This window comes from Labrus mixtus, chromosome 1 (assembly GCF_963584025.1).
Source record: "Labrus mixtus chromosome 1, fLabMix1.1, whole genome shotgun sequence".
Taxonomy (NCBI): domain Eukaryota; kingdom Metazoa; phylum Chordata; class Actinopteri; order Labriformes; family Labridae; genus Labrus; species Labrus mixtus.
The window spans coordinates 7,229,635-7,253,911 of record NC_083612.1 but is presented as its reverse complement, the minus strand read 5'-3'; the positions used below and the strand labels follow the sequence as shown (position 1 = coordinate 7,253,911).

At 42.1% G+C, this 24,277-nt stretch overlaps 1 protein-coding gene across 1 annotated transcript in view; it reads right to left on the bottom strand.

Annotated features, from left to right (window-relative positions):
• The window catches only part of LOC132980801 (serine/threonine-protein kinase BRSK2-like), a 575,981-nt gene that overhangs the window by 67,130 nt on the left and 484,574 nt on the right, over positions 1 to 24,277 (bottom strand). The gene's annotated exons all lie outside the window — the stretch shown is intronic.

Below are 24,277 nucleotides of genomic sequence, written 5' to 3'. Positions count from 1 at the left end.
CTGTGGATGTGAGTGAAAGCATTATGTTTTGTGTGGTGTTGAAGAGTGCACTCACACAAATAACTGAGGCAACAACAAAATTCGGCCAGGCTGAAGGCCAGAGAGTCAGAGGTCAGACCAGGTGCAGCTGATCCTCCAGCCAGGACACACCTCCTGCAGCAATCACACAGACACACACAGCAGCAAGCCAAAGAAAATGTGTAATCTGTAAATTTCAGTATCCCACCTTGCTAAGAGAACAACATCTGGAGCTTTTGTACGGAAGGTGGACAAACGGATCTGTTGTGCTTTGTATTAACGAGCAGCTGATTCAAATCACAACACAGAGGCTCGTCGGTAAACGGCTCGCGGTGAGCAGAAAAAAAGTTTATTTTCCGGTGTTGACAAAAGTCAGAGCTCAACATTTCAATCACGGATCATATTATCATTGCACCTCTATCTCCACTTTGTAAGGTGAGCTACCAAGCTGTGTTGTATATGGAGTGCCTTATCAAGAAGAGGGAGCACATCAGTCCTGTCCTAGCGTCCCTTCATTGGCTCCCAATAAGATTCAGAATCGATTTTAAGATTGTGTTGTTTGTTTTTAAAGCCCTGAATGGCCTGGCCCCCCTTTACATTACCGACCTCCTCAGACCGTACACCTCATCTAGGCGCCTGAGATCATCAGACATGGGGCCTCCTGGCTGTTCCCCGCTCACGGCTCAAGCTAAAGGGAGATAGGGCCTTTTCAGTAAAAGCCCCTAAACTGTGGAACAGCTTCCCTCATTCAATCAGGTCTGCACCCTCTGTTGACTCTTTGAAGTCCCGTCTCAAGACATACTTTTATATTTTAGCATTTGAGTCCCCTGGTCCTGAATAGACCGTTCTTTCAGGTTCCTTTGTTGCTTTCTTTATTTTGTTGCTTTCTTCATTTTGTTGCTTTCTTTATATATTCTTTATTTTTATTTGTATATATGTAATGTATACATATATATAGTTCTCTCTTGTGGACGTTGTGATCTGAAGTTGTTTTTTCTTTTTTAATGTATTGTACAGCACTTTGGTCAGCTGTAGCTGTTTTTAAATGTGCTTTATAAATAAATATGACTTGACTTGACTTATCCATATACAAACCTACATGGTCTATGTTAAATTTCACAACAAGATCAAACCATACAGAGTTTATTAAGTGTAGGCATGCATGAATTAGTGTGAGAATACAGTGAAGTTGGAAGAGAGATCTGAACAGCTAACGTTAAAGGTGCACTATGTAGATTTGGTAGTGAAATTTGAAAGTTGGAGAAGTGAAACAATTATATTCTATATTATCTGAACTAAATACAGATACTTCATTCCAAGGGAAAAAATGGGTCCCTGGAATTATATGCTCTAGTTTGGAGCATAAAATCTACCAGTAGAGTTAAGGTTTCATTTTTGCGGCCCCCCACCATAACTTCTCTCGACGCATTTTATCTTCAAACAGTGTTACAGGGACCAAATTTTCCTCTGAGGACAGTTTGTGTTTGAGTTTTGAACATAAACCACAGAATCTGTAAATTTCTCCAACTTTCACATTTCTCTACCGAAACTCCATAGTGCACCTTTAACGTCAAAAAGGGCAGCTTGGTCAGTGACTCCATGAACCGAAGTTTAGGAGTGAGAAAAGGCTACTTCACGTGAAGAGGCAGACAGAAATTGTCTCGGGATATTCTGAGGGACACATTCAGACCCCATTTCACACAGCTTAAGACATTCCCAACAAAACCTTAAAAAAAGACAAACACTTCTTAAGAGGTTTAAAGTGTTTTTTTAAAGACTGACGGCTATTGAATTTGTGCGACTGTGCTCATGTATTCGTTCTTCCTTACATGCTTACTTTAGTTTGACTCTTTTTGCTGGACTTTTGTCTATGACTGCTATTTTAGCAACAGGATTTTATTTATCCATGTTGAGCTGCAGAAAATATACCAGCATGCAATGCAGCTACAAGAGTTCTTTTAAATACACAAGGACCTGGATGATGCCCGGTGCTTCTTCTAAAGGTTTGACCTTAATTAAAAGGATTATCGAGTGATGATATCTAAAGGCCTTGACACACCAAGGAGCCTTATAGGGGACTTCCACTTGTACAGTGTTTTTGAACATATATTTGGGTAACCTGAGTGTCTACTGACCCACAAACTGTGAAATAAACCCATCCAGTCCTTTGTTTGTGGTCTGCATAAGTCTTACAACACAGAGAAAAATGCTCTGTTTCAAATGTGCTCTCCTTGTGATGTCACAGTGGGATTCTGGTAAAAAAAAATCCCCTCCCCTCCCCTGATATCTCCACCCATGGACTCCACCCCCAGCCTAGAACAAAGCTTTTGAGCAGGTCCACCATTTTTATTCTTGCTACAGAGGAGTGATGTCTACGGGGAACACTTGGGGGGGTCATTGCATTTAAAGAGACACACACACCAAAACAGAGCGTTCTGAGAGAGCTGGTTTATACAGGGTCACAAACCTCCTCTGGTGCTTGATTCATGTTATATTTTTACCACAGCACAGCACAGATGTTTCATTTAGACCACAGGGGACTCTTTGAAAAGGTGGAAAAGGGGGATAATATGTCCTCTTTAAGAGTAAGGGTTTCCTCAGGTGGGCTCTTATTTTGTACGCTACTTAAACTCCTAAATTAGCGAGGATCCTGAGTGAATAAGTTAACATTAACCTGTGACTCTGTTAAACCACCTTTCCTCCCGGCTGCTGTTTTCACTCTTCCTGAATCCTCCATCTTACGCCTCTTCACACATCACCTTCACACGTTTCCCGTCTGTGCTCACCCACACATGTGGAGAAGACGTTTTGACATTTCCCCGGCTGTGAGGTTGGCACCGCGTCATTATTGTGTGAAAAGAGCCCGACAGAGTGCAAATACGAGCTCCCACACACAGAGTTTCAGTGGGGTACCGCGGCCGTGACCTTTCTGCGCCTTCAGCACAGAGAGAAAACTGTCGGTGAGAAAGCTGCTGCAGTGACGAGAGGATGTGAGCAACTTTCGGAAAATCTATCAGGGAGAAAAGGACAGAAAAACAATCAAAGGACCCCTGACATGGTCTGAATAAAAGAAAAGAGCTTTCTCCCGAGCCTTTTGAATGACCAGGCAAGGCTACAATATCAACATCCAGTTTCACATGGCAGCATTCAAGTATGAAGTTTGATTACTTCTAGAGTTCATCCCTTTTTATTTGCCCTTCTTTTCGTATTGTGAAATTGAGATACAACAAAAAAGGGACGCTGGTCCTGAAGGGACAGAGAACAACATACATCAGGAATGGCTCCTCCTGACCTAAACTCTCTCATCCTCCCGCCCACTATGCTCCGCCAATGAAAGGCGTCTGATCCAACCTTCTCAACAGGGTCCTAAGACGCTAACTAGACTCTTCTCCTCTGTCGCCCCCCGGTGGTGGAATGAACTACCAAACTCCATTTGATCTGCAGAGTCCCTCTGCACCTTTAGGAAAAAGCTAAAGACCCAGCTCTTTATGAACACCTACGACCTTCATGATCATGACAATGGTCTCGATATTATTGATGATGATGATGGTTGTGACGATGGTTTTTGTTTGATAACGATGACTTATAAGATGGTTTCTATACTGATTAGAGCTCTCAAGAACTGCCGTCAATGTTATGCTCTGTCTATGGTCACTTCCTGTCTGCACCTGTGTGTCCAATCGGACTCAAAGCTGATCGTTTGCTCTTACTGACATTGTTCCCTTTTTTCTAGATCCTTGCTTGTGTTGTACTTACTCTCTGATGTACGTCGCTTTGGATAAAAGCGACTGCTAAGTGAATTGTAGGAAAGACAAATCCTCATGATATTAACCTTGTGTCGTGGAGTAGATTCTCTATAAAGCCAAGAAAGACATTTGCAAATATAAGAGATGTCTGCATTTAGAAGCTTTCTGGTTGTAGTTTAAGTTGCACTGACCAATCATGTTTGAGCTGCTTCCTCCTCTCTGGATCCTTGCTTGTGTTGTTCTTACTCTCTGATGTCGGTCACTTTGGATAAAAGTGTCTGCAGGATTGTAGAATAAATGTAAGATATGAAGAAATCTTGTTTTTTTTCTTTGTGAAAAATAAGAAGCATAGGGAGGAAAATATATCTTTCAAAACAATCCCTCCTTTTGTTCTGTGCAGCGAAGGCCCTAATGATAGTGTAAAATGGTTATAATTATCTTGTAGTAAGAGTGGTTTTTCTACACAAATCAGAAACACACAAAATCAACACGGCACCGTCATTGAATAATCACATCCCAGAATAATGTTTTCTTGTTAGTCAGTGTGAGAAGAAAATGACAACGAAGGTGGTTAAATTCCCAATTACAGTACAATTTTGATTATGAACTAATACATTATACATTGAAATATGGAATATCAGTGATTACTTTGCTGCTGGGTTTAATTTACATGATTGTGTTAACTTTTGCTGAGCTTGTGCACGAGCCTTCAGTGCGTCCTGAGGATTTAGTGCGATGTGCTTTCCTCGTCCTCACATAAACATCTGCACCAAAAAGCTGTTTTCGAGTCATTACTGCAGCAAACACAATCAGGTTTCTTGGGTGAGCGTGCCAACAGCAATACGTCTTTGCTGAGTCTGAAGAACTTAAGATGTCGTGAAGAAATGACCTCATCCGTGAGTAACAGTTAAGTCAGACAGCGAGCGGGGTATAGACATTGAAATAGTTGCAGTGTTCTTTCGAAAAATATTCTCAATATTCCCAATAACCACTTAAGTAAATAAATAACTTTGTAAGCATAGTCTTTTTCACATGTTTTTGTTGAAGTAGCTGTATAAGAAGGGAAATAGGTGCTCACAGGAGCACGACTCTGCATCCACATATCACGGATGTTAATAGGTAAAGGGCTGGGGAGGGGGGTGATGGGGAGGGGGGTGAGTGCACAGGGGGGAAGGGCTGGCAAGAATGATGATATATTTTTCATTTATTTTATAATAAGAGAGATTCAGCTTCTGTTTGCATTAATGTATCTTATATTTAGTCTTTCTGTTTTATCATGGAATGTGCAGGGGTTAAACAGGATAACCAAGAGAACTGCATGTCTGGAATATATAGACAGTAAAAAAATGATATTGCTTTGATCCAGGAGTCACACCTTAATAAAGAGTCGGTTAATAACAGTAACTCTAAATATGAGGTGGTAGCTTCATCTTCAGCTAAAGATAAAACAAAAGGAGTTTTAATTGTAACCCGGCGCTCATTAGATATGAACATTATTGACTCGGGCAATGGTACTGAAGGCAGGATTGGCTTTATTAAAGTGGTATTAGCAAACGTAAGGATTGTTTTTGTCAGTGCGTATTCACCGTCAGATTACTATTATATCACAGGTGCAGCTGTCTGACCATCATGCAATTAAAGTAAACTTCTTATTATCAGTCAACAAACAAAGAGCAACTCGATGGAGATTCAACACTACTTTAATAGCAAATAATGAATTCTATTTTCAATTTAAAACTAAATTACATGAATTTATCTCTTTCAATGTGGAATCAGTGGATGACTCTAGATACATTTGGGAAGCAATTAAAGGTTTCATAAAAAATAATGTGACATCATTTGCTTCCTTTCTAAACCGCTCCAGTCAGCAGAGGAAGTCCTCTCCTCACAAGCAGCTGAGGTTAACTTGTTGAAAAACGAGCTCAATGCTTTATTGAGAGCAATGGCTGAGTTCCTAATTAAAAAAATTAATGGTAGCAGGCCCTCATATCAGCTAGCGCTCCGTCTCCGCTCTAATAAGCGACAGGCATGTATTTCTGCAATAAAGTCACCAGGGGGTGATGTTGTAACTACTTCAACTGAAATGAATGCAGCTTTTTCTTGTTTTTACAAGGAACTTTATAAATCCGAGGTCACATTTAGCAAAGAAGGATATGATTGTTTTTTTTACTGACCTGGATATTAGGAAACTGTCTGAAGCAGAAGCAACCGATTTAGGAGCACCTATTTCCCTAAAATAATTATGGGACTCTCTAAAAGAGATGAACTCCGGCAAATCTCACGGCCCAGATGGTATTACCACTGAAGTCTATTGCAATTTCTGGTCTGAATTAGGTCCTATGCTTTTGAAAATGATAAATAAATCAATGGAAAAGATTTTTTCTAAAACAAACAAATACAGCAATAATTTCCCTTCTTCTCAAAAAACATAAAGATCCAACATTATGCACTAGTTACCGGCCTATATCCTTGATTAATGTAGATATGAAGATATACGCTAAAGTACTATCATGCAGGCTCAACAAATATCTTGAAAAACGTATCCACTGTGATCAAACAGGCTTTGTCAAAGGCCGCTTTGGCTCTGACAATTTAAGAAGACTATTACACATTTTACATTCAACTCCAGATTCTTCAGACCTCCTGACCTCATGTGGAATTTTATCTCTCGATGCCGAAAAGGCATTCGATAGACTCGAATGGGACTACCTTTGGACCCTATTAGACCAGGTGGGTCTTGGCAAACTGTTTATTAAGTACATCAAAGTGCTCTATGCCAACCCAGGTGCAATGGTGCTATCAGGCAAGACCTGCTCAAAATATATTCACATTTCCAGAGGCTCTCCCCAGGGATGCCTGCTGTCGCCTCTACTTTTCGTTTTATCCCTTGAGCCGCTTGCACAAAAAGTACCTCAATCCACCAATATCATTCCTATTACAATAAACTCCACCATCCACCATATATCTCTTTATGCAGATGATGTACTTATTTTCATAGGTAAGCTTTGTCAGTCACTTTCTCATATCCTCAAGCTGTTTTCAGACTTTAATGTTATCTCAGGATACAAAATAAACTGGGAAAAATCTGCCCTTTTACCCTTAAGTAGCCTTGAGGATGACTGTCAATACAAATTACACTACAGTTTTCAACAAGATTAAAACAGACTTAGAGAAATGGACATCAAACCAATATCATTTGATGCCAGAACCTCAATAATAAAAATGATGGTATCACCTCAAATTAACTTCCTTGCCTCTACGCTTCCTCTGAATCCACTGATCGGATACTGGGATAAATTACACAGTTTAATTACCAGTTTTATTTGGAAAAATAAAAGACCAAGGATTAAATTTACAACGCTTCAGAAAGAAAAATCAGCAGGAGGATGGAGGGTCCCTAATTTTAAACTGTATTACTGGTCTTTCGTTCTGCGCATTCTAAAATCTTGGCTTGACCTTACAAATCTCACATCTTGACGCTCTGTAGAAGACAATTTAATATTTCCACATAGACTACAAGACTTAATCTATGCAGAAGTCCCTCTCAAACAAGCCAAAATGCGGTTTGGTCCTATAATTTCAAATGTTTTGACTACATGGAAACTAGCAACAAACCACAGAAATTATAACAAAAAGTGGCACCATTATACCCCAATATGCCATAACCATAATTTGTTACTTGGTGGTCAGACACTGGCTTATCCAATATGGTCAAATAATGGAATTCATTTACTTGGACAAATGTTTAATGCTAACGGTCTCTGTACATTCCAAGAATTACAGCAACATTATAACTTACCTGGTTTCTCCTTCTTTTTATACTTGCTCCGTTCTGCCTTAAAGGCGTACGGAGTTCCATGGAATCCTGAACTACCTAAACATGAACTTACAAATCAACTATACAATACCAACATGACCAAGGGAACTGTATCAACGTTGCACTCCAAGATGAAGAAAAGTCTTGATATACTTAGGATAGTACTTTATTGATCCCCAGAGGGGAAATTCGGGCGTTGCAGCAGCACCGACAAGTAAGCTCAAAATACAAAATACAGAATAGATTAGATAAGATAAATAAAAATAGGGGGTATATACAAGTACAAAATGAATGATGAAGTTAACTATGCAGGGAATTGAGACAGTATGTGCAGACTTCTTACAATTCAGACAAGCTGGCAAAAACAATATAGTTCCATCTCTCCTGAGATAGCTTGGGAAGTTATCTGGAGGAATATTAAACAAGCCTAAAAAAATCTGAATCACCAAGCCATTCATTTAAGATTTGTGCACCGGACATATTTTACACCTATAACTAGATATCGGCTTAAGTTAATTTCATCTCCTCTATGTGAATTCTGTTCACAAGGTTGTATAGGTTCTTTTACACATATGTTCTGGGGGTCACTCACCAAGGAAACGAGGAGTTGGCATTTAGTTGTGTTAAATTGTATTGTAGGTTTGTTTTATGTAAATGTACGTGTGGATACACACACACAACATATGTTCTATTTGGGTTGCCTGCACAGGTGAAGATGTGCAGATCATTTGTGCCTTCGCGGGGTGTTTGTTTTGATGATTGGGTGCTGACTACTGTGATTGTGCCCAGGGCTCTGTGTGGTGAACTTTTACGTTGGTGTGTATATGCTGCCAACCAAATAAAAAGTTGTAAAATGTCAAACTGAAATTAGTAGTTCTTGGATTGTTTGTGAGGACAAAAAAATGCACAGCAATACAAATTCAGACACTGACTCAGCCGACGTGAGACCTGACAGATTGCCTTAACTAAATGTTTGTTTCAGAATGTGCCGATGTGATTTACATTAATCCCATTGATTTTTCCAAATCAGACCAAACTGCAAACATTTCATGTTGGAGAGGCGTTCTTTTTACTTCTGCCAAGTGCACTTTGCATGGACATTGTTGTCATGGTGATTCTGCTTATTTTAACCATTTGTACTGCTGCGTTAAGATGAGGTCATGGTATTTTACATTAGGCTGAGAGAATGTCAGCTAAGCCCGCTTTATGTGAGCCTCTGCCTTTGTTTTGTTTATATTTTCCTCCTGTTTACTTTCTCAAGGTTGTCTCTTAAAGAACAGCGTTGCTCTTTAATCCATGTTTGAGTCTATTTTCTTCTCTCTTCAACTGTAGTTCCCCTTTACCTCACTGCCTTTATCTCCATTACTCTCATCCCCTCGCTGTCCTGCTTCCACAGTCTGTTAAGCAGAGTGGATGCTTTTAATTCAGGCTGAATGCCACATCTCCACGTTTCTCGTTAGGACGGTAAACATCCGCTGGGCCTCGGAAAACGCTTTTTGTCTCCTCTTGTTATTGAGAAGTCGTGTCTACAAAGAAAGTGGCTCGCCTGGCGAAACAGCGTGGAACAAAGCATCGTATTAGTGTCTTCTTGCGTGCCGCAGGCTAATAAGCAAACACGTGGCTATGAGCGGTGTCTACATGGCTGAAATAAGGATTCACGCTGTCAGCTGCAAATGTCCCTCCTCCATTTAAAACACATTTACTTAGAAATCGTACAGCTCTCCCTCCCTGCGTCCCCTCACTCGCTGGTTTCTTTAAACAGACTCGTTGTTTCACTCCATTACAGCCCGCTGTGTTTTAGGCTGCAGTAGACAACTCTCATCAAGATGAAATACCAAGAAATAATGAAGACGTGGTCTTCATTATTAGCCTGGAAGTCAATCTCACACAGACGGCTGCAGTCGAATGATTTTTGAATACACTGTGGTTTAAAGGAATGACATGCCCTGTGTGTAAAACAAAGGCATTCATAATAAGCTCTGTTTTAACACATCAACAGGTTGAATTGTAAACTTTCCATTTCCATTATTCCTGCTCAAAAATGTCAATCCATAAATTAGTGTGTGTTAGAAATCCCTCTATTAGGTTTAGAAATATTCTTAAAAAAAACAATGCAGAGCAACGTATTTTCTCCCTGCAGACCGACGGTGCAGGAGGAGCGTAGGAGAGGAAGTCACTCGGAAGAAAGGAGTAGAAGGAGGGGTTGACAGAGAGTGCCCCGGTCGGGAAAACTAGTTTATAAAACCTGCTGAAGCAAGCTGTTATCAGAGAGGCCAAATATAAGTGGAAAAGTTACCGAAAGGTGGAGCAAGGTGTCTAGTTTAGCAACTGTAGGCTCAGAAAATCACTGTTTCTAGGCTACTTTAGCCAATGAGAGCCTGAGTAGACACAAGACCTTTTTTCTCACCCCTCCAAGGTCGACTAACCCAATGACACAGATCCAGACCCCTAACAGCGTCGGCAGTCTGGTCTCCTCGGAGAGTCAGGGGCAAATGAGGTCAGCTGACTTCAGGTGGATAAACTGAATTCAAGTAACCAAATAACGTTAACGGTAACCAGATTGACTAGGTAGTCATTTTTCAAATTAACGTCCGCGTTCAAAATAGATAAAAAAAATGAACACAAAGAGAGATGTTAATGTCCAGATGATGCATCGTATTTGTTCTGTGTGTTGAGTTTTACCCAAGCAACAACCTCCTGTTAAAAACACTGAATCCAGTATAACAGTGTAAAAAAAGTGCAGTTCCTGTTGTGTCCACTTGAGGCTGTATTCAAAAACCCAGGAAGCTCCATTAACACCCATGTTAAAATGCCCATTGTCACAGAAGAAATAAACATCTTCAAAGCCTGGTATGCTAAAAGTTTTTTATTTTATTTCTTACACACTGCAGGGGGTGTTTTAACTAACTCATCCTCATCAATGAGTCTCATCATAAACATGCATAATTAGGGGCGTGACTGATTGACAGACAGGCGGAGCTGTAAGCCAGGAGACGGAAGGCCCTCCCTCTATTTCTTTGCCTGATGCTGGACGGATCAAAAATGAATTAATAGCATTTCCAATATCCAACGTTCGGCTTCATAACGTCTCTTCAGAAACTAAACAGTGACGCTGTTACGTGCGGCCTGGTCTCTCACTCTCTCTCTGGTTTCCCTCCTCCCTCTGCTTGCAGGAGGAACAATCACTGACACACACACACACACACACACACACACACACACACACACACACACACACACACACACACACACACACACACACACACACACACACACACACACACACACGATCTGGGCAGAGGGTGAGGAGCTGTTTGCTCCCTTGTGGTTGTCTGGTCTCCTTTGCTTTTGAGTCATGGTCTTTAAAAGTGACAGTAAGGAGGTCGTAACAGACGCCACTGACACTTCAACCGTGTCCTACACATGTTTATGGTTTTTACACACAAAGATAAAAGAAAAGAGTAAGCAAGCATAAAACATTTGCATTTTTTTTCCATGACTTTACAAGAACAAATTCCTTTATTGCAACAAGTGAAAACATGATATCGATGATGCTCCTGAGCGCTCATGTCTTGTAGGTTCCTCGGGATTGTTGGTGGACGGCCTGCCTGAACGACCCCCCTCCCACCCCCCACCCAATCCCTGTCCTTCCTGCATTTTATCCCATTAAAACCTGGCGCAGTTTCAATTGAATTAGCTGTTCATCAGTCAGGATTTGGACAAGATTTCTGCCTCTTAAAAGGAAGTTTTTTCTCGCCACTAAAACTTTTGCTAAATGTTGCTCATTGGATGGAATTGGATTGTAAGGATGGAAATTTCTTTCATACAAAGCATAGAAAGGATCCTTTAAATCCTTTTATATCATCTGCTTATCCTAGTGTTGAATCCCTGCCACAGTGTATACGATCATAATATGTTTACATATTGTGTGTGTGTGTGTGTGTGTGTGTGTGTGTGTGTGTGTGTGTGTGTGTGTGTGTGTGTGTGTGTGTGTGTGTGTGTGTCAGGGGGGGCTTAAGCAGCTCAGATGAATGCTGGTTTAAAATTCAGTCTTGGATGTTGATAATTTGAAGGGATTTCCGTAATCTAAAGGCTAATGATGATGTTGCTGTGGATTCATCTGTGTCTGACTGCCTAATGCGGCTGATGGAGGGGGGTGCAGTGTAAGCTATCGATCTGGGGCTGTGAAGGTTAGCGCCATTAATCAGGCCGTGTACGCTGCACGCTGTTTTTGTGCCAAATGCACCTTTTAAACAAATCTCGAGTCCACTTTGGCTGCAGCTCAACGTTTCTTTCTTTCAATTCTCTGTTTCTGCACGAGCCTGAGACGACTCCCCCTCCCTCCCCCTTCCTGCCTCCTGCAGTCAGATGAGGTGAAGCTCATCCAGCCTCCTCCTGGGACTCCCTCAGCCTGGCAGGACTTACAGTAGTCGGCACAGTGGGTCCCATGAGAGAACTAAACAGTTAACCCCAAGACCACAACGGGCAGCAGTGGGGACACCTCAGGGATGTAAGGGACCTTTGATGAGGTCCTTTGAGTCCCAGAGTGGGAGGACTAATGGGATCTGTTGGAGGAAACACCAGTCACATCCTTTCACAAGCTCAGCCCTTGCGGTCCTGAAGATACTGCAGCAGCTCGTTTGTTCTAACCTCAATACAATCACCTCTAATTCTGATTTAATTTATAGCTGTGTGATGTTGTTTCCATGGACTAAAAACACAATCTAAGCAAGTGCGTTTGTCAAATTCCTTCACAAAAACATCTCACTACACTTAAGATCTGTCACATTTACTTTCAATTTAAGATATCTAAAGCCTGGCAAACACTAGACTTTTAACATCAGATAATCTGGCCTTTGCTGACTTCAGTCAAAAACAGGGGAATCAGGACAATTATCTTGTAGTGTGTACCTTGCTTGAAACAAAAGTTAAGGCCTGAATTCATAGTTATGATTAAAAAGGGCTGTTAATGCCGCATGCAAAATAAGTAACCTGTTAAATTTAGACAATCAGGGCGCAGGTGGCCTAGTGGTCAGGTCACGCCCCATGTACGAAGACTGCAGTCGTCCAAGTTGGCAGCCCGGTTTCGAGTCAGGCCTTTGGCTCTTTTACTGCATGTCATTCCCCGCCCTCTCCCCGATCTACTCTAGTCTATCTAATAGAAGGCATGAAAGCCATATAATACAACTGGAAAAATCTTTACATGAGATAAGACGTAGCATCTCAACTGGAACATTACATCTCAGAAGTTGTTTTTTCTTGCTGCATTGGCAGTCCTTCTTACTAACCACTCGTCATTCAGGCCTTTAAACTTGTGTTAACATCTTTATTACCTTTAATTAGCCCAGGCTTTAGAGAAGGTTATACAATTAGATCAATGAGCAAAAGAAATAGCTATGCATCCAATCAGCATCCCCCCTTTTTGATTAAAAAAAGTATTAGTAGTAAACATTGCAAACAGAGGACGCTCCTGCTCTGTTTCCACCTCACTGCATATAACTTTAGATTCAGACTATTTATCTTTAAGGGAAGCAGCTGTTAGGAAATGCTGAACTCCTCCTGAGTCAGGAATGAGAGTGATTATGTTGGAAGTTGAACCACAGAGGCATGAAGAGCAACCGGCTCCTTGTTAATGTCTTCTCACCTGGCAGGGAGTCGTTACCAATCATCCTCGCACAGGTAGACCTTTCACTGTCTAATCTGTTTGTTACTCCTTCCACCACGGCTCATTAGCCCTCAGGTGTTTTTGATTCATTAGTGAGCTCGTTCACTCACCTGTGACAGATCGCACCAGATAACATACACAGAATTTAAAGAGAAAGCGTAAACAGTTAGGGTGTGTTTCCCCAGGCAAATTGCTGAGGGGGATGTTGATGCAGCGTGTGTGTGTCTGTTGCATGGTTCGCGCATTGAAATGCATGTGAGCTCTGGGATCATTGGCGGGGAGGTTTGCAGAGGCGCTCTGGGAGGTTCTGTCTGTTTGTTTGATTATTGAGTGACGGGAAGCTCAGGAGAGATGTGCCTCGCTAGTTCAGCTGGCGCCTCAGGGCTTCAAGGTCGACAGGATTAGCATTTTAAAAACCTCTGCCCCTCAGATCTGGGAGAGCAGAGAGCGCTGGAGTGGCAGCAACCTGGCTGATTCAAAATGGGATTCTCTGCCTACTTTCAGCTCCTCCTCATGCCTTTGAAATGTGTGGTGTATAGAAAGCGAGTGGAAGTTTACCTGTCTCAATACATCACATTACATAGTGAAAACAGGGCCGCTCCTACAATAGAAAGCATTTGGTTACATAGCTTTCCATGATACACTTTGCTTGTCTGTAAGATATTTAGGGTTTGGCATAAAATGTTCTGAAACATAAGGAGGAAGCAGTATTAAATCTACTTTCAGTGAATTTATGCATTTAAAAAAATAGGGGAAATCTGGTATTTTTGGAACATTGGCCTGATGTCTGATTTTTCTGTTGTTTTATTGACAAATGGTTTCAAACCATTTTTTCCAGTACAATGCCCCACCCAGTAGTCTTGGCAGGGGTGTTTGGGCTACAACGTAAACCTTTGGAGCAATTACATATATCTCTGAAAGGTTTTTAGACACTTCCCCGTCATCGTCGGCTCGGGCTTTCTCGCTTCATGTCCTATTGTTTACGGTGAGAAGGCAGACTCAGAGGGCAGAACAAACACCTAGCTGTGGGAGTGTCATCCACCTGGGGGAGGGGTTACTGCCCTTTGTGATGTCATGAAGGGAAAATCTCCAAACGGCCTGTTTGAGCACACATTTTCTGAAAAGTGGAGCAGGTGAAAGACAGAGAGGATGGACTTTTCTCATCATTGGGGGGTTTGTAGACGGACTAGGGACACATATTAGTGCATATTATGTGACCATTAAACTGTGGTTGTAACATATCACCTGTGGGTACACAATCAAAAGATAAACCGTTCACTTAATTTTTAAAGCATGGTTAGTTTTTAAAAGTCTAAAAGTGGCTTTTTCTGGTTTTAGTCCGTCTGGTGCGATGATACAGTCAACATACTTTAGGGCAGCTGTAAAATAACGAATTATAGCTAAAATTTTGCCTGAATAAGTTTCTACATCACTCAGATCTTTAAGGAGAGCGATGTCTTTCCTGCTGTGACTTGATTGATAACGTCTATAAGCAGAAAAGGATATTTTAAGGAAGTCATTCAGTAGAGTGAAGCTGAACTTAACTCTTTGCAATCAATATGACGTATTTTAAGATGACCCGTGACAATTCAATCTGAAAAAAAACAAACATATTGGCTTTGAGGGTTTGATTAATTCTGCCGTTATGTAGACCAAGACAATCCCAGGGTGCGTCAGATACTTTAGTTTTTAAATCAAATCTGTCATTGCGAAATTAAAAATACAGAAAAAGCAATTCATCAAGCCTCATATAATCAACAAAAGCTCAGGAGGTTTCACACATTCATATCAAGGAAAAGTTATTTCTCAAGTAAATTAGGTCACAGTGCTTTTAGTGTTTTCAGTTCAACAAAAATGCCTTCAGGGATTCAACACAATACATTAAATACAAGAAGATAATTATCAAATGTCACTATTGATGATGAAATTCCTTGTTGAGGCCACTGAAACTAAGTATATATAAGAAGGTGCTGCATAAAGAACATTTATTTTTCACAGCCGCTGTGACATGGACTATAGCCTCTGTACATGGGGGGCGCTAGACTATCAACTCTCCATGGATTATTTACTTCTGATGGTTACTTTGGCAGCCTCTGCCATCGGGGTGTGAACGGGTAGGTGTGACCTGCGGCCGTGGCTCAGTTGGTAGAGTCATGGCCTCTCAACTGGCGGGTCGAGGGTTCGATCCCCAGCTGGGCAGCATGTCTTTAGTGTCCTTGGGCAAGACACTTACTGCCATATTACTCCCACTGCTTGAATGGGATTAATGACTTGTGATGGATGATACTACATAGCGGTCCAACCATCAGTGAGTGAATGGGTAGGTGTGACCTGCAGTGTACAGTAAAAGCACTTTGAGTAGTCAGAAGACTACAAAAGAAATATACAAGTCCACGTCCACTTTCTCCGGTTCAACCTTCTAGAAGGAGGGATAATAAAAAAGCTGTGTTCTCCTCCCGTTATTTAAAAAACCCAGACACATGTTTTTTTCTCTGATAGATTTAAAAAGGCTAAATATCTGTGAATCGTGTTTAACTTACTCAAATAAAAATTAAATGGGCTGAGGATTAAACCTTGGGGAACTCCACGTTATGTCGGAGATACAGTGGATTCACAAGAAAAGGCTTTTTCTAAAAGTGGCTGTTTCTGGTTTTAGTCCGTCTTGTGCGATGATACAGTCAACATACTTTAGGGCAGCTGTAAAATAACGAATTATAGCTAAAATGTTGCCTGAATAAGTTTCTACATCACTCAGATCTTTAAGGAGAGCGATGTCTTTCCTGCTGTGACAGACTGAAGACACTTTGCCAGGAGCTGCCGTGTTCATATTCCAATTTATTTCCCCTCCTTTGCTCATCCAATCTGCTTTGCCTGATGGATTTTCTGCTACTCTGTCTCAGAAGCAGTTCTACGTTCTGCCTGCTGCTGCATGACACTGTTTTATTACTCAATCCATTTCACATGTTTCTCTACTTCAGTACTAAATTAATGTGACAGCTGAATCTCATTTTACAAAGGCACAGGTTTCTTTGCACAGTAGGAAGCAAACTGCATTTTGCTTCCAAATGGGGAAAGTTTTTGGTAACAGAGGTAACCTTTTGTTGGTGGATTCATTTGTCTGGACAGAGGTGCCCTTTACTCAAACGCCTCAGTTTTATAACCTTTATCATGTTTGTTTTCAAATCAGAGAAGGGAAATTTCAGCCTTTTCTCACTCCTAACTTGTCAATATGCCGTACTTGTTTTGCCCCCTCATTTTAATTATCTTACTTATCTTTTACATTTGTCATCAAAGTCAGACGATAAAGTTTGAAGAGCTCAAAATTGCGTTTGGGTCCGTGTTGAAGGAGAAAAGAGTGGTCAAACAGACATAAAATTGACAAGAATTACCAACAAAAAAATTGTATTTTGACTTAAAGCACTACACATCATTGCATGAAATGTCTGTTGAATGCTTCAGGTATCTGCATTAGAAGGAGCAATATGTAACCCTGACACCTAGTGTTAAAAATTGTTACTGCAGTCCAAATTCTAAACATTGGAGAGAGCTGTCTCCCCCACCCCCTCCTTCATAGGGTCGATGTGCATGCAGGTTGCCTTGTTGCGGACACTGAAGCTTCAGTGTTTAGCCAGCTCTGCATCAGTCTGTAAACCTTCCTGCATTCTAACCATAGACTGTAAATATAAATGAATGAAGCCTGAGTGACGTCAGCCACCTGTTACGACAGAGTCTCATCGGCAGCAGCCGCCATGCCTGAAATGCTGTCTCAGCCTAACTTTCAGTCACCCTAACGACAGGCTGAGAGCTGGAGCTGCGTCAGGTTTTAAGCCATTACATTGCGCCCTGTCAATCATGTCAGCTACGCGCGTAACTGGATAACAAGTATCGTTTTCAAAATCAAAACAGAGCCGTTAAATAAAAAAAATCGTCCCCTGTACAGTGTGTGTCTGTGATGACAAAAAACAAAAAAAACTTGTTTTTTGTACCAGTCATAAACATGTTCATTTATGCTGTAATTTATGCTTTTTTGCCTGTGGTTTAAATTTGACTTCCGGTGTTCCTGGAGCCAGCCTCAAGCAGACACTCGATGAGCTGCACTGCCGCCTCAGCTTCAATTTTCAAGACCGGAGGTTGCCGCTTAATTCAAACCTCTCTCCATTTTTCAAAAGCATCTCCAACATTGATCCTAGTTTGAGCACGTTTCTGCTCGTGGAGCTTATTAGAAACATGCAGAGGCTTTTTAGGTCGGGTACAATCACTTCTATCTGAACCACTTCTCTTGCCCGCTTCCATTGCCGCAACACCTGTTGGATTACCATTTGCCAGCAAATCGAGGGCCTTAAAACCGCCTACCTTCTCTGGTCCAAACAAATCCAGAGCATTCAGGACCAGAATCTAAAGTTAGAAGGAGGACATACTGACTGCTGCATTGTTGTCAGAGAAGCCAGCACTTCAACATAGCATGTTTCCTTAATGTCTGATCATATAGTAAGATACCTTTATCATTTCAGTCTATCTTCAGGATATCTAACACCTTTTATGGTGTTTGAAGCATATACAGGACATATTCTGCTTTCATTCTTCGCTGATGTAAAACTGCACGGACAGAGCTCCACAATACATCTGACGCAATATGTAATGCATTTATTATTTTTACTTAAGGTTAAAGTTGATTAAAAGTGAAAATGTAATCACTTCAAATAGTCTACATAATTATTTTTACATATTGCAGTCCTATTACAAACTCAATATCCTGTGTGTTTCAAAGTAAGCGGCTCAGTTTTGTATGCAGACATTATTTCCTGGAGAATTGGTTTCCACTGAGTGGTTTTCAGTCAGACTATTTCCTGTCTCCTTCTCCTCTAATACATAACAAATTCCTCTAACTTCTGTGTCCTGAGCATTCATTTGCATTTTAACTTACCCTGTTCATTTCACAATATTTCATCAGCCCTCACTGGTTTTATTAGTGCAGCTCACATACAGTACAGAGGCCCTGAAACAGGGAGGTTCGTTCTGTATGTTTCCTTCCCCTTCTGGGACTGAACTCGTCTTACAAACATGCATTTTCAAGCGTTAGTATTCCATTATCGTAAATAATGATTCAATTAATGCTCATCACATCTGTCATGCAGGCCATTAGCAGCTCAGCCCCTCTGGCGTCCTAGCACTATGTTGCTGAAGAGCATAGAGAACAGGAAGTGGGGAGGCGATAAAAGCAAGTGAGAATCCGAACAGAGTGGGTTATAGATGAACAATGAAGATGTCAGGATGGCACGCTCATTCTGCCGATGCTGCTCAAAAAAAGCTAATAAAACCAAGCAATCTAAGGTGAGTGATGAGAGCAGGAATTAAGTGATCTGAGGGCACAAATAAATCATTCATAAAGAACCAATTTAGTAATCTTAAGAACGGCATATCTAATTAAAGCCACTCTGAATAAAAAAGGCGGAACCCTTTCCAGGACCTCGCTCAGAGACCCCAAGAAGGCTATATACTCTGCACTGCTGTTCACTGTTAGGCAACCCTCTCGTTCACCGGGGAAAAAACACAGCTCAACTCCAGAAAAGGAGATGTGAACACAACTATATCTCAAGTGCTCAAGTTCCAGCACCAGTTCCGGTTACTTTACCGCCACAGAGGTGACATTCCACGTGCCAAGAACCAGTCTATGTTGATGGGGATCAGCACGCCAAGTGCCACTGCCTTCACCTGCCTCTCAGTCTACATTACACCCGACCCCCATGCCCATCCCTACAGTCGGCGGTTCCATGTTGTCTCTTTGGGTTGAACCTGACAAGGCCCCATGGAGGAAAGCCCAGCCACCAGATGCTCGCCGCCGAGCTCCCCCCCGGCCCAGGACTGGCTCCAAAGAGGTGCCCTGGTTTCCCACTTCTATGTGACGTATCTGTGTTTCCCTTCTGATGCTTCATGGAGGTTCTGAATTACTCTGTCTGGACCCTCACCTGGGACCAATTTGCCTTGGGAGACCCTACTTAGGGCCAAAGCCCCCGACAACACAGCTCCGAGGTTCATAGGGACACACCAACCTCTCCACCATAGTATGGTGGTGATTCATTGGGGGCAATTTTAAATTTGAGCTTAAATAGTTAGGTTTTTTTTTTTTTTTTTTTTAAGATTCATTTTGGGGCTTTTTGTGCCTTTGATGGAGAGACAGTGGACAGAGTTGGAAATCAGGGAGCGAGAGTAGGGTATGACATGCGGGAAAGGAGCCACAGGTGGAATTTGAACCTGGGCCGCCTGCTTGGAGGACCACGGCCTCCATACATGCGCCCACTAACCACCAGCGCCCCAAATAGTTAATTTTGAATATATAAACAACTAAATTAGAAACAAATGCTCTTTTAGTCATCCAGCATGGACACAGACCAACAACTGATCCTGTTGGATGAGTTGGAGTCAAGTAATCATGTTACTCTCAAGACTAGGAGCAGTTTTAAGACACACTCAGAACGTTTAGTGAGGTAGTAACAGTAAATACCGACTGGTGCCAACAGACCAAAACATAATCAAAGACAGACTCGAGACCCAGAGCACAAATGTCAAGAAACTTTACAGGAAACAGGGGTCATTATGATCAGTCGAAAAAAGGCAACGAAATCCTAACCATTTAGCTCAAAATAATGTCAAAGGGTCCAAATTGTTTAGAAAGTTATGTGAAAGTAAAAATGCTTTAGTTGGCTACTAAGAGCTTGGACAAACTGGCAACAGACATCAAGATCCCCATGTTGAAATATACCTTTGTATAGGGACAGATGAAACTATGAGATGGGGGAAACAGATCTGTTCGAGACAAACTGAAAGCAGCCTACTGCCAATTAGTAAGTGCATTCTGCACATGCGCAAGAGACAATAACTGTCCAAACCAGCAGGCCGCGGCAGTCTCATATTTGTCACACAAAGTGGAAAACTAGAAGACCAAGGACAGGAAATAAAAATAAAAGCAAATACGCATTGTGCACAAACGTACACAATGCGTATTTGCTTGTGCAAGACACAATGTGTAAACGCTGGCTAAGAGCAAATCATGGTTTCTGTCCTTGACTGGTCGCCGATTAATTCTTCATGCCTACAAGACTCCGATGAGCCCTGAGCAGTTCTGACATAGCTCAAGAAGAAGCCACCAAAATTAGAATTGTTGCAGACTGTTAGTGGCATGTCAGGACTTTTCTTTCTCTGCACTTTGCTTTGGCCTTGTCTCTGTGCTGCTTTATAGATCCAAGCAACAAAACTACACTTCTGGTTTCACAGGGACTCAAGCAGAGGTTTCCTGTGTGAACATCATTTTAATCTGAAAGCCCTGAAGGCTGCTGGCAAGAAATTCAAGTCACTTGTATGTAATGTGGTTCAGCCTGACCCCCAATTCACACATACTCCGTGCGCGCCGCGGTCCGTCAGCGCCACGGTTTTGCTCCGTCGGACGGCTCGCGCCCATTCAGGCTGGATCCGTTTCTGGGACGTCAGCGCAGCGGAGCGCACCCGTGACACATCACAGGAGAACTACAAGATCCCGCGGGAATAAAGAGAAAAACATGCAAACAACATGTGGCTTTGTCTTTCTGAAGATGCATTGTTGTTAATTCGATATCTGTTTTGACGTCATGTTGATAAAGTGATGAAAAATAAGATTGCGAGTCTGTATATTGTGTTTTATTTTGAAATTAACCGGATGCTCTGTGCGTTTCCTTGTCTGACTTCCTGTCCGGGCTGTCATATTCTGTCCAGCTTGACGCGTGCCTGCAGCGCACTCCGGCGAAAATAGGCTCGCTGCGTATTTGAAACGGAGCAGAGCGCAGTGCCGTTGGTGGCACGCGCCGGAGACGGACCGCAGCGCGCGTGTGAACACAATGATTGACTAGAGTGGCAGCTAAGTACAACGTAGTGTGCAGCGCTGACGGATCACGGCGCGCACAGAGTATGTGTAAATTGGGGGTGACACTTACAACTTTCTTGTTGCAGGCAATAAAATCTACTACCAATTGAATACTTTTAAAATATCCGTTTCAAAAAGGAAAACGTGTCGATGGACAAGGCTCTATAAAACCTTTTTTGTATCATTTTTACTAAATGCAGGGAGACCAGGTTGATCCAGGAGTGGAGGAGTTTATTGCCTTCCCATTTACTGTATTTATAACAGCTCTGTGGAGCTGTAGGGGTGATGTGCGTGCCCCTCTGTCATTTCATTGTTTATCTTTTTATGCAATTTACATTAAAGGTTCAAGATCGAGGATACTGCTTCACCTCAGCTGTGACTGCTTCTCCAGTTTCATACCACTCTCTCGTCCACAACAATCACTTCAGACAGTTCAAGAGGGCCTGAGCAAACAGATACGGTTCTAATGTAACATTGCATTTAAAACACAACACTTCTGATTTAAGGAAAATTGCCTACAGCCTGACAACACTGACGCTATCAGTGTGAGGCTGCAGCTCTGACCCTGAGCCTTCACACAAACACTGGTGTGTCATTTGCATTTTAAAAATATTCATGCATGTTTGTTTTGCTTATGCTTGACAAGATGTACCCTGCATGTCAAATTTTTGATTCTTTAAGTTTGCATTTCATGCTGTTGCAGGAAGCATCGTTTGGAGATGAAAAAAGGGTGTGCAGTTTAACTGATATTTATCTCCATCTGCCAGCTCATTTCCCTTTCAAAGTAAAAAAAGTGACATTTTCAAAATGTGTGGCTTTCCATTCCAGCTGGGGTTTTACTATCTGCAGCAGTTAGAGGCAGTCTGGAGACATTTGTCTGAAATCATCCTATCAAGATCCGTCAGATTGACAGTCTATTAAACAAAAACAACATGCTGGTCTCAAGCTGTGAAATGTGCTGCAGCTGAATCATCCGGCAGACCGGTTTTTCAGGCATTTGGCAGAATTTGTACATTAGTAGATATGAAGAGCAGAGCAGGAAAAGCTGACTGTAAGTATCTGTGTAAAATACAAAGTCAATGAAAGACAATGTTGCCGTGTATAGAGAGAAAATACAAGCTTCCAAAATAAAGAAATATAGAAGAGACACTGAAGATTACCAATTAAGTCTATAACTTGGTAAAAGTTGCTTGTTTGTTTGGATCAATTCATTGTCCCTGACCAGCACCCGAAGCTTACTTTGGAGATCTACATACCACAGAAGTCATGCTCTAGTAGAAACTACGTCATAATATTTTGAACTTAGGAAGCTGTCCTACTTCATGTGTTGGAAGTTTCAAAAGGTACCCGCTTTGACCAAAAAAGATGTCAGGCTGAACTAGATGACATTAAATGGCACTTCAGCCTGACCACTTGTCTGAACAGTCAAGAGCAAGCCTGGAGGCAGCAGTGATTATACTTTTACTGAGTGGCCACTATCAGACAGGGCTAAAAGGCCTGCTGTCATAGAGAACGTCATACAAGTGGAGATAACTTGCACTTCACACGGTCTCTCCTTGAAGTCATTCATGGTTTTACATTGATTCAAACGCACAAAAAGCAACAGGCTTGACATTTCTGTTGGAAAATGCTACAAAATTGTTCAGCTATTGCCAATTCTGACATCAGAAAGTTGGTATGGAAAGTTTGTTTTGAGATAACATACCATGATCCAACGGGCTCTTTGTGTAAAACATAATTGATTTTACATTGAGTAAGAACTTCTCCAACAGGAACTCCAGACATGAATGTGAGCGTAGCAGTGTGAAAATACCACCACCGATACAAATTATTAAATTAACATCCTGGGAGTTATAGATATTCTATACATGCGGAGCTCTGGGTATCTGCTGCAGAAGGCTCCGGACTGCCAGAGCTGAGATGCAGCACAGCGGAACCAATGGAAACACACACATTGGCTTACTGCCAATGTCCACATGCTATGTGCTCACCACAGTCTGTCAGTAATAGTAATCATAATAATAATAATAACTTATTTATTATTTATATAGCGCCTTTCATGAAACCCTAGGACGCTTTACAAAGTGTGTGTGTGTGTGTGTGGGGGGGGGGGGGGGGGGCGTAATGGTATGGTAGCAGCGAGCAGCACCTGAGCAGAGCAGCGAGCAGCACCTGAGCAGAGCAGCGAGCAGCACCTGAGCAGAGCAGCGTACTACGGTGAGCGTATTGCATAATTGCTTGTTCTGTTCTCCTCTGCACTGTGTTACTGTGTACCTACTCTTAGCTTAGCCTAGCAGTTAGCTTTACAATGGCTTCTTTTTCTGTCTCTCCCTCTCCTGCTCTCTCTTGCTCTACGTGTCAGATGTTAAGTTATTCCTCGTCCTCCTTTAGTGATAATGATACTTGTAAGAAATGTAGTTTATTTTTAGCTTTGGAGGCGAGGGTGTCTGAGTTAGAGAGACGGCTCCGCACCATTGAGTCGGAGTCATCGTATGCAGCAGTAGTTAGCCAGCCACCTGTAGCCGGTGTGGGCCGATACAGCTTGGCTTCCCCCCCGGTAGCTCCCGAGCAGCCGGGAGGCAGTGGCTGGGTTACTGTCCGAGGGAAGCATAGTCGAAAATCGAAGCACACGGTTCCCCACCAACCACTTCACGTTTCAAACAAATTTTCCCCACTCAGCGACACACCCGCTGAGAATAAAACTCTGATTATTGGAGACTCCATAGTCCGAAACGTGAAGCTAGCGAAGTCAGCGGGCATAGTTAGGTGTATACCCGGGGCCAGAGCGGGCGACATCGCATCTCATTTAAAGTTGCTGACAAAGACTAAAGGTAGATTTGATACAATCGTAATTCATGTCGGCACAAATGACTCCAGACTACGCCAGTCGGAAGTCACTAAGGTTAATGTGGAGTCGGTGTGTACTTTTGCTAAGACGATGTCGGACTCCGTAGTGTTCTCTGGACCCCTCCCAAATCAGACCAGTGATGACATGTATAGCCGCATGTCATCACTCAACCGCTGGCTGTCGAGGTGGTGTCCAGCACACGATGTGGGCTTCATAGATAACTGGCAGTCTTTTTGGGGAAAACCTGGTCTGCTAGCTAGAGACGGCATCCATCCCACTTTGGACGGTG